We start from the raw sequence: 8,326 nt of genomic DNA on the forward strand, positions 1-8,326 counted from the left end.
GTCCTTTGACTTTCAGCCACCCTCTTTATCTAGCTTTAACAGACCAGGGAGTTTGCTTACAAACATTTCAACATAAGGCTTTTCAGTTATGAAATGAATCAAATGTGACTACATAGAGCCAGCTGTCATGCAAGTGTCTCCCTTTACTTTTGCCAGGCTGTTGCTATGTGCAGTCCCTATATACCCCCATATATAGTTCGTTGGCTGTCACAAATGAGGACTTTGTATAGCAAGCCTAAAGATATAAGCTGGCCCTGGATGTCTTCAGTTGTGAGCCAGATACATATGTACATGGTCCCAAATTTAGGAGACACAAATTAACCATCATCTTAAAGAAGACACGCTGTGCTGATCAGTAGACGGTGTTACTATCAGCTCCTGAATATACCCCTTAAGTTTCAGTGACAAATTTATATGTTCAGAGGAAGAGTTTGGTTAATGGAATCAAACAGCACATTTTTTAAGGTTGAAAAACTCATTTCCTGATATCATTCTGATTTGTATTTTTACAGTCTTGATTAAACTGTGGGGCGATCAGAAATGACAAACCAATCTACCACAAATTTTGATTTTTTTTTTCCTACTGAATCATTTGGTTCTGACACTAAAAATTCAGGTTCTACCTATGCTTAAAAATGCCATGATAGGTCCTACACTTTTAAGATGAAAAAGAGCTTGGTATGAACACAAAGTTGGATCCCTAGGCTCTCACGGGTCTCTCTAACCAGTGAAACAGCACAACCATGGTGGTAAGAGAATGTGAAACTTTCCAGTTTCTGAAGGGAGGACTTTTTGGAATCAGACAGCTTGTAATTATATTTGGATTCTATGCTAAACGATCTACTAATATTTTCTGCCTTTTCTAACCAAAGTAAAATGATTGTCTTTTTGATGGGTATCCTTGAGACCTCTGTAAAGGCCCTTAGGGAAGAAAAGCTGGGACAATCGTCTGTTTGTGAGAACATTATTGAGGACATTACTGTCACACTAGAGCCCAGGGACTGGTACAGCTCAGAGTCAGAAGAGATCTGCCAAATATCTGATGTCCAGGCTGCTCCATCTGACTAGCATCTTATCAGTGCTATGTTGCTGCCACCTGAAGACTGTGAGATGGCTCTGAAGTGAAGGATGCTCAGAACAAGTTTGGCTTTCCCCATTCAACTCTTATTTTTCACATCATAAAAAAAGCACCTCCATGTTTCAGCCCATCATCTGTCTGTTTTTACGCAAGAGGACAGAGGAAAATGAATGTGGAGACCAAGCAATCCTCCTCCTTGTAAGGGTTCAGGTCATGGCTGAGGGCACTTTGTCTAGAGCTGGCTAAGCCAGGCAGACCAGTGTGAGGAATCATGTCTTTGCTTCTGATCAGGCCCTGCATGTTCTTCGGGTAAGCTCAGGACTTCAAGTGGAGCATCTTTCATCAGCATGGAAAAAATTCCCTCGCTTCCTTCACCTGCAGTTCCTGATGAACTTCTGAAGCCTGCTGAAACTTTTGTAGTAGCTTCCTGCTTGATCCTGAAAACCAGCAGTACACTTAATGCACAGCTCAGGTAGAGTGGACCCAATCCCCTGCTGGCATCAACCAGAGGCAGCATTTTACACAGCGTTACATTTACATTAACCTCTCTGAACATGTCCTAACAGGAGAGTTGGCCCTTTAGCCTCTGGAGCTTTTAAAGAACTCACATTAATGAAAATAGAATAAGACAACAGCAACACGAGAGTGCATGTAGACTTGCAGATTCCAAACCCTTTCTTAACCCAAACAGAGCACAAAGAGAAAGATAAATGACATTTTGTTGCAAGCAGAGAGCAGATGATAAATGTATAAGGTTCATGATCTAATGTGAGAAAATGTTTATTTTCTTTGCCTGGGGAAAAAAAATAAAGTAAATCCAGATAACTAACAGCTCAGCTGTTTTTCTCTACACTCAGTTGCCCCCACCTGATTGCATTATGGCAAGATTGGCTCACATCAGGGAAACTGTTCATTCCCCGATACAGTTTCACGGCAGGAGGGCAGGTTGAAGATGATGTTGTTATTTTCTTTTCTTCTCCTCTAAGGTATCTCCTTCTGGTATACCAGCTTGGGGCTGCTCTTTTCTTGTATGCAGGATTTCATCTCTCCACTCTGTGCTCCATGTTGGGTGTCTCTAATGAGATCATTTTGACTTGGATTTCAGTTGGCACTGGTGACCCCCAAGCACAAAGGTCTGAAGAAAACATAAGATCACCGAGTCTACCTTTTTATTTTTATTTATTTATTTATTTATTTATTGATGGAAGAAAGATTACAGGAAAAAAGACAAAAATAAATTAAAGTGAAATCTTCAAGAGTTAGTAGATATTTTATTTTAGAAATCAGAACAGAACTTTTCACTTAATCATTAGAATAAAAACATGGCATTTCTTTCTAGTCAGTTTTTATAATGCTTTTTTTTTTTTTTTTTTTTTTTTTTTTTTCCCTCTCCTTCCTCCCTGGATCCATAATAATGTATAGAAAAGAAATTTCACTTTGGAGAGGGACCTGGAGAAATGAACCATACCCAGTCTCTTTAGGGAGTGGAGGAACATTTTCCTCGTGCATTGCAGTTGCTTTGGTTGAAATCCAGCTTTCTCTTAAAGAGTTTCTGTAAATCAGGACTAATGTCAGTCTGGTTAGTCCTTGAACATAATATATTGAGGAGTGAATAGAGGCCTCATCCTCATCCCTAGCCGACAATGAACCTACCCTTGAAGAAGAGCTGGTAATTAGCTTCTCTGCTGGCATCCTTAGAAGAAGAAGTAGGGATTGATTGAGCTTTGTAGTCCAAATTGCCTACTTGCTGCTAAAAGAAAGATTGGTGTATTGTTTCAGAATAATGTAAGAAAGACTGGTACTGCTCCTATTCAGACAGTATGGATTGAGACTATCTTGCATGGTATAAGCAAGCAATGGTCCATTGAAGTGCAATTCAATGGGTGATCTTGTCTGGTACAAAGGTTTGCTTCACCTCATGAATTATGCATGAGGTTCCCTCATTTGATCACCATTTCATGTCCCTCTCTCAGCATCCCTCCACCAGTTACTTCGTGGGGCTGCAGACGGAGGGCAAGAATGCATTGCTGTGCAGGCATGCAGCTTTGCATGGCTCTTTCCCATCTCCATCCCCAGCACAAAGGTAGCTGGCCCTCCTGGGGGATCCCAGAACAAAATGTCTGCAGTGCTAGTTTGGCATTTTTCACAAACAATAAAACCACCACAAAATGTAAAGATACAATGAACTAGTTATCAAAGGTTTTTGTTTCTTACCACAATGATGCTTTTCTTGTTGTACCTAATACAATTCCTAACTTTTCCTCCAAAATATTTGTAGGTAGTATTCTTTTCTGTCGGCTAGCAATCACAGCTAGAATGACAATATTGCTGGGAAACAGTACAAACCACAGCAGAACATCCAAAAGCTTGGCTTGCTTCAGCCTGTTTTCTGCACAGCAGGCCCTGACTTTAATATCTCATCTTAACAGAGAACAATTTCTCTGGGAAAAGCAATAATCACACAATTTGCTCACTGTGCCTCTGTATAGTTGCAGGCTCTCAATGGGAAACGAGGCAAATCATTTGGATTTCTATTTTAATTGGATACGACACTGAAAAAATAGACTGAAACCTTCAGATGTGTTCATCTTATTTTTGGTTGTGGACCTGATTCTGTATGCTCAGATACACATCACATTAATGAATAAACTTCTCAAATTAGTATTATAGGAAAGGGAAGATTTTTTTTTTCCTCTATACCCCTGTGCAAAACCCAAATCACACAGGTGAAAGCAGAGGCACACTACCATCATCAAGACAAGCTAGATGTCATGTTGTTATGGCCAACAAATAGACAGAGAACATTTTACCATGTGCCAAAGGTTCTCTCTGATCAGGTAGATGGGGTGACTGTCTGTATTGGCATTCCAGGTCAGCACTGAATGGGATGATGCAAACTCTACCTTCTGTCTTCCTCCTAAATCTCCAACCCCTTTTTCCCTGGCACTGTACTGAGTACTTCAGCAATGACCCAGAAGATCATTTACCATCTGTATCTTCTCCCAGAAAAGCCCGCACTGTAAATCCCACTTCCATCCTGACAGCTCACTACTATTGTAGTGATTATTTGGTGATAGTACTAGTGATTATGCACTCTCAAGATGTTCTGAGTGCAGCAGAGAAACAGAAGTATTACAGAAAATCACCCTCTGGGAGCATGCAGCTGGTCAGCACCACCAGAAATTGCCTGCAGCTTGGGAGCCCTGGGCAGGTCTGCACTGCTGTCACTGACAGGGACATCCGGACTGTGGAGGGTTGCAGGGGACCAAGGCTCTCTCTGGGGACACCGCTGCAAGGACTGGGGGGGGGGACACCCACAGAGGCAAAAAGATAGGGGCAAAGAGTGGGAGTAAGATGGGGTTAAAGTAATTACCATAAAAAAATAAAAATAAAAATCCTGCTACATGCTAAAATCCTTTCTCCTGTCTTATCATTCTCTCTCTTTTTGAAGCATGAATATAAAGTGCTGGAGAGATTGCTTCAGGAAATGGTGTTCTGTGTCCCTAGGACAAACTTTGCAAGGGATCAATCTGGGCAAACATGTTTCCATGAAACCTTCAAATGTGTCTCAGATCCAGCCATAAGGCTAGCCTGGTAGCGATGGGGAAGAGAAACCCTGCAGCCGTTCCAGATGCATGGTGCAGGGCCTCAGGAGAGAATTCTGCATCTCCTGAAACCACCGGGCCCACAGCGCAGCAGAGCACGAGTTAAAGCACAAACTACTTTAAGTGCACGGTGAACTGCTTTGCCAAGTCAGGAATAACAAGCTTGTCATGTTTCTAACGTGTGGCTGGGCAGCACTGAACCGAGTCCTGCATGGGAGGTTTACAAGGATGGCTCCAGGCTCGCACGTGTGCACTGGGCCTGGATGGCTCGTTTCACGCCGGTGTTAATTCCACTGGTGTGAAAACTGGCTGAACACAGACGTGAATCATGAGGCTGACATGTTTCATTTTCCAAGGCTACTTGCAACTGGGTTCCCAGGTCCAGTGATGGGGAAAGTAGGGCTGGAGCAGCTCCCCTTGTCCTGGAGATGGGGGTTGCAATTCTGCTGTCACCTTTCTTCCACCCGGCTCCGTCAGCATCACTCCCTCCATCCTGTGCGTGTCTCTGGCTGCCTCTTTGGATCTTTCCTCCACATTGTCTGGTTTTCCTCCAGGCAGCAGCCGTGAAGTGCTGACTGCTCAGACCTGAGCGAGAGCCCCATGCTGAGCGCTGAAGAGCCTCACGCAGTTCGGCAGCCGTGGCCTTGGACTCCGTGCCTGTGAGCAGCGGTGCAGGCCAGGGCCAGCACATGGTTTGCATCAAATCGCTGTGTTTTATTTTCCTGAGCTATTTTTATTAATGGCTGTTTCTAAATAGACTTCCTGAGCCGTGTTCACAATGCACTTGCTAGTGTAAACTCCAGTATATTCACACCTCCAGCTGGTTACAGGGAAACTGCATTTCTGTGCCTTACTGGCCCTGAAGCTGGTCTTTGCCAATGGGAAGCTTGTGCCTGATTCCCACCAGTGTGGAGTTGTACAAACTCAGAAAGCAGCCCACAAACAGTGTCACGGGATCACAGTTTAGTGTTAACAACACTAGGATTAGATAAAGCTTTATTTCATATCCAATCCCTTTTTTAAAAATGGTGTTGCTTCCCCAGATGGAAATCTGGCCTTGTTTTTTGCAATGCATTTTATTCTTGCTGTTGCTGTTTACTTTTTTTCTGGTTGAGATGAATGAATTTTTCCTTTGATGTCTCTCATACTTCAGAGCCACTTCTTTGCCACTGGGATATGGCAGCTGAGCTATTGCAGAGCAGAGGTCAGCCTTAACAAAGACTGGTACTCTTTCCTTTGGACATGAGGCAGCAGGATTTAATGCTTCCATATATCTAAGCTCTTCCTTTAACTGACTTAAGGAGGAGGCTGAAAATCAGTGATAATGGGTTAAATCCACAGCTAATAGAGATTAATGCAGTTGACTGCTAGAATTGGATGTTTTCATACATGGTCCAAATAACTTGCAGCCCTGAAATTACTGGTGAACTAAGGTATGATCTTATGATGTTTGACATTTTTGAACTTTCTGGACTGCAGTCGGTGGAAATCTAATGTCTGAGGAGAACTCGTGTCTCCTCCATCGAGTGGTGGCTTATTGAATGCTGATTGGTATTCTGCTTGTTTCCAATTTCTAAGGTTGTTGTAAGGAACACTACACTTACTACAGTTTTTTGATGATATTTGCTGCTGGAAGCTTTCACAGTATTTGGCACAGAGACATCCCAGGGATTGAGAGAGAAACAAGTGGCTAGCAGGTTCATAATGCAAAGGGGAAGTGCCTGTATAGGAATTTATGTACTTATTTGTGGTCTGCTCCATACTAAATGTTTCAGAACCCTTACTCCGGATAATAAATTCCTCAGAACAAAATGGAAAAGTTGCACTAGACACTAGACAGTGATTATTATTTTTTAAGTGTTATATGGTCATAAATTTCAAGGTCAAGCATATAGACATGGTTCATCTGCTTCCTGCAGACAATGTGCTGTAGACAGTTACTCAGTAATGCTTATACTAAGTTCTGAATTCTGCTGTCAAAATCGTGACAAAATAACTGAAAGCAGAGGAAAATTTCCTTCATTCTAGGCAAGGTATTCCAGTGATTAATTGCCTATACAAGCTTTCGGTGAAGACTGACCTTTGTAAACAGTAAAAATGTTGTCAAGGGGAAATTTTTAACTTCACTTTCCCAATCACTTATTACAGAGTCTTTTGAAGAGGAATTTCATGTTAATTTGGTCTTGTGTAATTTTAATGCTTGGGGAAAATAAGTTAATAGCAGTGATTTCTTCCAGGTGTACGATGAAAGTGGATTTGCAATATTAACTATGCAGCTAATATGTGGTGTTTTAGAAATATGCTTCATTTACTATTAAACTGACTTCTCAGTGGCAGAGGTGAACACAAAGGTATAGCTGAGCCAGACAGCATGTAAAAAAAGTCCTATGCCATCATTCATTGGACGTGACTGCTGCTCCATACCACCTACCTGAAGTGAGAGCCAGACACAACCACCATCAGGGAGACAAGGGCCAAGAACAGGCTTTTCAAAGCAGCTGAGAGGGAAATTGTTGTATGAGTAGGCAAAGAATAACATGGTAAAGGCACAGAACAAAAGGAAACCATAACCAGGAAAAGCATCTGAGGGAACCAATTGTTACCTTGGAAGCAGGAATGTGAAAGATTGTGAAATGATTAAGGTGTCATGCAGTATTCTTGCTGAAGTAAAATGCTATTCAGGCTTCCTGCCATTGGATAGCTTTTTTCAGTGATATAGTTCAGAGACATGAATCAATTCCACATCCCTGTTTTGATGACTAGTTTGGATGAGGTCTGATAGGTACTTCAATCTGCATCCCAAAAGTGGAAGATGTGATGGTATACAGACTTGGCCACTTCTGTTTTCCTAGCCCAAATAAGCAAGTACCTAATTACAGGGGTTAGTTAAAGGAAACCTGTTTGAACTGAAAACAGATTTATAAGTTAGAACCCTTTGGGAATTCCCTGTTGCTTACTCTCTTCTGAAACTTTGTATTGCTGGAAAAATCAATGTACTGCTGGAAAATAGACAGGTACCATATTAAGAAATACACAGCCTGAGAAAAGCAGTTTATAAATCCACATGCTGTATCGGGATGCTGAAGGAACCACTGATTATCCAGCACTGCTTACCTAAAGACACACAAGGAAAAATTGTAGGACTGTCTCAAAACAAGCAAACAAACAAAAACATTCAACTTACAAAAGGGCTTTCTGAGCTTTGTGACCATTTTGTTTAACAGCTACCAAAGGACCTGTCCCTCATGGAAACACTAAGCTGAACGTCTCTGAATATTTTCAGTTTTATGTCTTGGGTTTCTGCAACAATGTAGCAATGATACATTTGATAATTTGATAAAAACATTTGATAAAATGTTTTCTTTTTTTTTGTATGTGTGCCTTTTTTTTTTTTTTTTTTTTTTTTTTTTTTTTTTTTTGTTCTTTTTAAATATGCTTCCTAGATCTTCTGTTTTGGGAGAGGGCACTCAAATTTTAAGTAATAGTGAGAAATAACACTCAGATGTTAATTAACAATTTCATATATGTTTGCTTTCTCCTTTATGTTTATAATTTTATAGATTTTTTTTTCCAAGTTGAACATTAGTTTCTTCTAATAAAATGTCATTTCATGCTTCATAGTCTGATAAGCTTATATAATTTG

The sequence above is a fragment of the Aythya ferina genome, assembly GCF_964211825.1.
Source record: "Aythya ferina genome assembly, chromosome: Z".
Taxonomy (NCBI): Eukaryota; Metazoa; Chordata; class Aves; order Anseriformes; family Anatidae; genus Aythya; species Aythya ferina.